This window comes from Cervus elaphus, chromosome 24 (assembly GCF_910594005.1).
Source record: "Cervus elaphus chromosome 24, mCerEla1.1, whole genome shotgun sequence".
Classification (NCBI taxonomy): Eukaryota; Metazoa; Chordata; class Mammalia; order Artiodactyla; family Cervidae; genus Cervus; species Cervus elaphus.
This window is the reverse complement of record NC_057838.1, coordinates 71,459,711-71,466,841: the sequence shown is the minus strand read 5'-3', so window position 1 is coordinate 71,466,841 and position 7,131 is coordinate 71,459,711.

Here is a 7,131-nt window from a genome sequence, read left to right as displayed (position 1 = left end):
ATATAGGGTTATCGTTACCATCTTTCTAAATTCCATATATATGCGTTAGTATGCTGTAATGTTCTTTATCTTTCTGGCTTACTTCACTCTGTATAAGGGGTTCCAGTTTCATCCATCTCATTAGGACTGGTTCAAATGAATTCTTTTTAACAGCTGAGTAATATTCCATGGTGTATATGTACCACAGCTTCCTTATCCATTCATCTGCTGATGGGCATCTAGGTTGCTTCCATGTCCTGGCTATTATAAACAGTGCTGCAATGAACATTGGGGTGCACGTGTCTCTTTCAGATCTGGTTTCCTCAGTGTGTATGCCCAGAAGTGGGATTGCTGGGTCATATGGCAGTTCTATTTCCAGTTTTTTAAGAAATCTCCACACTGTTTTCCATAGCGGCTGTACTAGCTTGCATTCCCACCAACAGTGTAAGAGGGTTCCCTTTTCTCCACACCCTCTCCAGCATTTATTGCTTGTAGACTTTTGGATAGCAGCCATCCTGACTGGCGTGTAATGGTACCTCATTGTGGTTTTGATTTGCATTTCTCTAATAATGAGTGATGTTGAGCATCTTTTCATGTGTTTGTTAGCCATCTGTATGTCTTCTTTGGAGAAATGTCTGTTTAGTTCTTTGGCCCATTTTTGAATTGGGTCATTTATTTTTCTGGAATTGAGCTTCAGGAGTTGCTTGTATATTTTTGAGATTAATCCTTTGTCTGTTTCTTCATTTGCTATTATTTTCTCCCAATCTGAGGGCTGTCTTTTCACCTTACTTATAGTTTCCTTTGTAGTGCAAAAGCTTTTAAGTTTCATTAGGTCCCATTTGTTTAGTTTTGCTTTTATTTCCAATATTCTGGGAGGTGGGTCATAGAGGATCTTGCTGTGATTTATGTCAGAGAGTGTTTTGCCTATGTTCTCCTCTAGGAGTTTTATAGTTTCTGGTCTTACATTTAGATCTTTAATCCATTTTGAGTTTATTTTTGTGTATGGTGTTAGAAAGTGTTCTAGTTTCATTCTTTTACAAGTGGTTGACCAGTTTTCCCAGCACCACTTGTTAAAGAGGTTGTCTTTTTTCCATTGTATATCCTTGCCTCCTTTGTCAAAGATAAGGTGTCCATAGGTTCGTGGATTTATCTCTGGGCTTTCTATTCTGTTCCATTGATCTATATTTCTGTCTTTGTGCCAGTACCATACTGTCTTGATGACTGTGGCTTTGTAGTAGAGTCTGAAGTCAGGCAGGTTGATTCCTCCAGTTCCATTCTTCTTTCTCAGGATTACTTTGGCTATTCGAGGTTTTTTGTATTTCCATACAAATTGTGAAATTCTTTGGTCTAGTTCTGTGAAAAATACCATTGGTAGCTTGATAGGGATTGCATTGAATCTATAGATTGCTTTGGGTAGAATAGCCATTTTGACAATATTGATTCTTCCAATCCATGAACACGGTATGTTTCTCCATCTGTTTGTGTCCTCTTTGATTTCTTTCATCAGTGTTTTATAGTTTTCTATGTATAGGTCTTTTGTTTCTTTAGGTAGATATACTCCTAAGTATTTTATTCTTTTTGTTGCAATGGTGAATGGTATTGTTTCCTTAATTTCTCTTTCTGTTTTTTCATTGTTAGTATATAGGAATGCAAGGGATTTCTGTGTGTTAATTTTATATCCTGCAACTTTACTATATTCATTGATTAGCTCTAGTAATTTTCTGGTAGAGTCTTTAGGGTTTTCTATGTAGAGGATCATGTCGTCTGCAAACAGTGAGAGTTTCACTTCTTCTTTTCCTATCTGGATTCCTTTTACTTCTTTTTCTGCTCTGATTGCTGTGGCCAAAACTTCCAACACTATGTTGAATAGTAGTGGTGAGAGTGGGCACCCTTGTCTTGTTCCTGATTTCAGGGGAAATGCTTTCAATTTTTCACCATTGAGGGTGATGCTTGCTGTGGGTTTGTCATATATAGCTTTTATTATGTTGAGGTATGTTCCTTCTATTCCTGCTTTTTGGAGAGTTTTAATCATAAATGAGTGTTGAATTTTGTCAAAGGCTTTCTCTGCATCTATTGAGATAATCATATGGTTTTTATCTTTCAATTTGTTAATGTGGTGTATTACATTGATTGATTTGCGGATATTAAAGAATCCTTGCATTCCTGGGATAAAGCCCACTTGGTCGTGGTGTATGATTTTTTTAATATGTTTGGATTCTGTTTGCTAGAATTTTGTTAAGGATTTTTGCATCTATGTTCATCAGTGATATTGGCCTGTAGTTTTCTTTTTTTGTGGCATCTTTGTCTGGTTTTGGAATTAGGGTGATGGTGGCCTCATAGAATGAGTTTGGAAGCTTACCTTCCTCTGCAATTTTCTGGAAGAGTTTGAGTAAGATAGGTGTTAGCTCTTCTCTAAATTTTTGGTAGAATTCAGCTGTGAAGCCATCTGGTCCTGGGCTTTTGTTTGCTGGAAGATTTTTGATTACAGTTTCAATTTCCTTGCTTGTGATGGGTCTGTTAAGATCTTCTATTTCCTCCTGGTTCAGTTTTGGAAAGTTATACTTTTCTAAGAATTTGTCCATTTCATCCAAGTTGTCCATTTTATTGGCATAGAGCTGCTGGTAGTAGTCTCTTATGATCCTTTGGATTTCAGTGTTGTCTGTTGTGATCTCTCCATTTTCATTTCTAATTTTGTTAATTTGGTTCTTCTCTCTTTGCTTCTTAATGAGTCTTGCTAATGGCTTGTCAATTTTGTTTATTTTTTCAAAAAACCAGCTTTTAGGTTTGTTGATTTTTGCTATGGTCTCTTTAGTTCCTTTTGCATTTATTTCTGCCCTGATTTTTAAGATTTCTTTCCTTCTGCTAACCCTGGCGTTCTTCATTTCTTCCTTCTCTAATTGCTTTAGGTGTAGAGTTAGGTTATTTATTTGGTTTTTTTCTTGTTTCTTGATGTAAGCCTGTAATGCTATGAACCTTCCCCTTAGCACTGCTTTTACAGTGTCCCATAGGTTTTGGGTTGTTGTGTTTTCATTTTCATTCATTTCTATACATATTTTGATTTCTTTTTTGATTTCTTCTATGATTTGTTGGTTATTCAGAAGCGTGTTATTTAGCCTCCATATGGTTGAATTTTTAACAATTTTTTTCCTGTAATTGAGATCTAATCTTACTGCACTGTGGTCAGAAAAGATGACTGGAATGATTTCAATTTTTTTGAATTTTCCAAGACCCGATTTATGGCCCAGGATGTGATCTATTCTGGAGAAGGTTCCCTGTGCACTTGAGAAAAAGGTGAAGTTGATTGTTTTGGGGTGAAATGTCCTATAGATATCAATTAGGTCTAGCTGGTCCATTGTGTCATTTAAGGTTTGTGTTTCCTTGTTAATTTTCTGTTTAGTTGATCTATCTATAGTTGTGAGTGGGGTATTAAAGTCTCCCACTATTATTGTGTTACTATTAATTTCCTCTTTCATACTCGTTAGTGTTTGCCGTACATATTGCGGTGCTCCTATGTTGGGTGCATATATATTTATAATTGTTATATCTTCTTCTTGGATTGATCCTTTGATCATTATATAGTGTCCTTCTTTGTCTCTTTTCACATCCTTTATTTGAAAGTCTATTTTATCTGATATGAGTATTGCGACTCCTGCTTTCTTTTGGTCTCCGTTTGCATGAAATATTTTTTTCCAGCCCTTCACTTTTAGTCTGTATGTGTCTCTTGCTTTGAGGTGGGTCTCTTGTAGACAGCATATATAGGGGTCTTGTTTTTGTATCCATTCAGCCAATCTTTGTCTTTTGGTTGGGGCATTCTGAACTGATTCTTAAAGATCTTATTCATAAAATCAAAAGACAAGCCACAATCTGGGAGAGAAGTATTTGCAAAACCCATATCTGATAAAGAATTTGGACTCAAAATAGACAAAGACCTCTTGAACAATCCCATAAAAAATGAGTAAAGATCTGAACAGACACTCAGCCAAAAAAAGATATACAGATAGTCAAAAACAAAAACATGCTCAACATCATATACCATTAGGGAATTACAAATTAAAATCATGAGATATCACATCACACATATTATTAGGACTGCTAAACTCTAAATACATGACAATACCAATTCCTGGAGGCTGAGGAACAGCAGGGATGTCCCCTCACTGCTGGTGGGACACATGCACAGCCACTTTGTAACACAGTTGGGCAGTTTTCTCTGAAGCTAAACAAACCTCACCTTGGGATCCAACAATCATTATTTCCAGTATTTAAGAAACTGCTTTGAAAAATCCATGCCCAAATGCAAACAAAGATGGACTTATACACAGCAGCACTATCCATAATAGTTAAAAACTTCAAGGCAAGTAGAGTAGGCCACTCCAAAATATGCCTCTCTGGTGTGAGGATTATTTAAGTTAGCTTCAAAGGCGCGCGGGGGGCAGGGGGTGGGGGGCTTTCAGTAAACTAAGTAGCACTTGCCTTTTGTGAAGGACATTTACAACAGAGAAATCTCTGCATTTAAGGGTTGCCTCTATTTGCACCAGAAATAGAAGGATAATTAACTCAAGTAACTTATCAATGGAGAGGTCCTGTCTTAAATCTACCAACAATCGTGCTCTTCTTTACTGTGTCTTGCATGATGATCTTCCATAATTGGCTTCTCCTATTCCCCAAGGTCTTACTTCTGTCTTCAGCTGAAGATGGTATTTAAGGTGATGGCTTAGGGTATTTCAGGGAGTGACTCAGTTCTCTTTGGCAGCTCCCCTGTATACAGCAGGCATTTGTTGTCAGTCACTAAGTCATGTTCAACCCTGGGACCCCACGGACTGTAGCCCCCCAGGCTCCTCTGTCCATGGGATTCCCCAGGAAAAAATACTGTAGTGGGTTGCCAACTCCTTTTCCAGGGGATCTTCACAACCCAGGGATCAAACCCATCTCTCCTGTTTTGCAGGCAGATTCTTTACCACTAAGCCACCAGGGAAGCATAGAGGAGGTATGTTTCTGTTCTTTCTCCTGGTGATTTACCTTTTACTAAGGAAGGGCAGAGTGAAAATTGTTTTTCCTCCCATACACATGCAATGGAGTATTACTCAGCAGTAGAAAGGAATGAACTACCAGCCCTCAAATGGCATGGTTAAATCTCATGTGCATATTACTCAGTGAAAGAACACAGTCTGAAGAGACGGCACACAGTATGACCTCATTTATGAGGGGTGGGCTTGGTTCGGTGGGTCCTCCTGTTTCCTGGATCTCCTGGAAATCCAGGAAATTCAGAGGGAGCAGGCTCCAGGGAGCCGTGGAGCAGATATGTAGAGTTCTGCTGCAGATAAGAAATTCAAACTGAAATAGAGATGAATATCTTATGATTCTTCTCCAAAATAGTTACAGAACAATCAACTGGAAACCATATGAAATGAAATGACTGCAAACACAAACTGTAAAACTTACACCAAATTCACTCAGATTTATTAACAGACATTTAAAATGCAAAACAATCAAAATTACATGTATATATAAAAAAATATACATGACCTTGGCTTTGGTCTGCAGGTCATGAGCTTTAAGTTTTAACACAGAAAAAGCCAATATCCAAAAGAAAAAAATACTGTGGACTTTATAAAGTTAAAGATTTCTCCCCTGAAAGACCTTATTCAGAAAATCTAAAGACAAGCCACAAACTGGGAGAAAAATATTTGCAAACACATATCTAATGAAGGATTTGGACCTAAAATAGACAAAGACCTCTAAAACAGCCCCAGTTTAAAAAAAAAAAAAAAATGGGTAAGGAGCTAACAGAAACACCTGACCAAAGGAGACATGCAGATGCTAAATATTATACAACAAGTATACAAAAGTATCTTACTACTAGAGAATAACAATTAAAATCATGAAATAGCACACCTCACCTATTAGCACTGCTGTGCTCCAAATATATGACAACAGCGATTGCTGGAGGCTGAGGAACAACAGAAACTCTCCTTCGTTGCTGGTGGTGTTGCAGGAAGGGGGACCGCTTCCAGGGCCGAAACTGGGCTCTTGTCTAACTCTCAGAAACAAATCGTCTGAGGAGACACGTGTGCTGACAAAGAAAGATATTTTATTGGGAAAGAGCGCCCAGGCAGAGAGCAGTAGGGGAAGGGAACCCAGGAGAACAGCTCTGTCACGTGGCTTGCAGTCTCGGGTTTTATGGTGATGCGGTTAGTTTCCGGGTTGCCTTTAGCCAACCATTCTGACTCAGAGTCCTTCCTGGTGGTGCTGAAGGAGGGAAGTAGGCTGAGCGGATTCCATCTTGAAAATCCATCTCCATCTTGAAACCACTGTGAACTTTGGACTATATGCCTGGGTGCTCACCTGATGGACACTAAATTATGTGCTCAGTATCCATGGAGATGACATACCAATTGGAAAACCGACCCCTGGATAAAAGGCCTCCAGGACTTCTACCGAGACATCCCGTCACCAAGGGAGTGTACTAATTTACCCCAAAGCAAAACAAATTATCTGTACAATGCCTATGGATATATGTTACCCTGTTTATCCAACTAAGACTTACTGCATATAAATCATAGCTAGCCTTGATTGTATCTGTCCTTCACACTATCCAGACTAGTTTCAAGGAATCTGGGGATGTGGGCTTGGGCACACACACCTATGGTATATAAGGTTGTCACAAAAAGTGGTAGGGGTCCTTGGCTAAGAGGAGACTCTGTCTTGGGCCCGCCGGTGTAATAAATTGCACTCCACTATTTGCATTGTCCTTCTGAGTGAGTTTGCTTCCTGGAGAGCGTGGCTACAACAGTGCATACCCTGTTCAGCCAAGATGGATGCCAGCGAGGATTCTGGGAGGTGATCGGACATGTGGTGTCTCCTTTTGACCTTTCCTGAACTCTTCTGGTTGGTAGTGGCTTATGAGTTCCCTGTTCCTTACCAGGAACTTCTGTCGAAAAACAACTCATGCAAATGGTTACCATGATGCCTGGCCAGGGTAGGTGGTTTCAGTCAGTGTGCTTCCCCTAACAGTGGGATGCATGTACAGCCACTTTATAAGACGGCTGGGCAGTTTTCTCCAAAGCTAAACAAGTCTGACTTTGGGATGCTCAGTATTAGTCAATTGCTTTGAAAATCTATCTCCAAATTCAAACAAGGATGAAATTATGC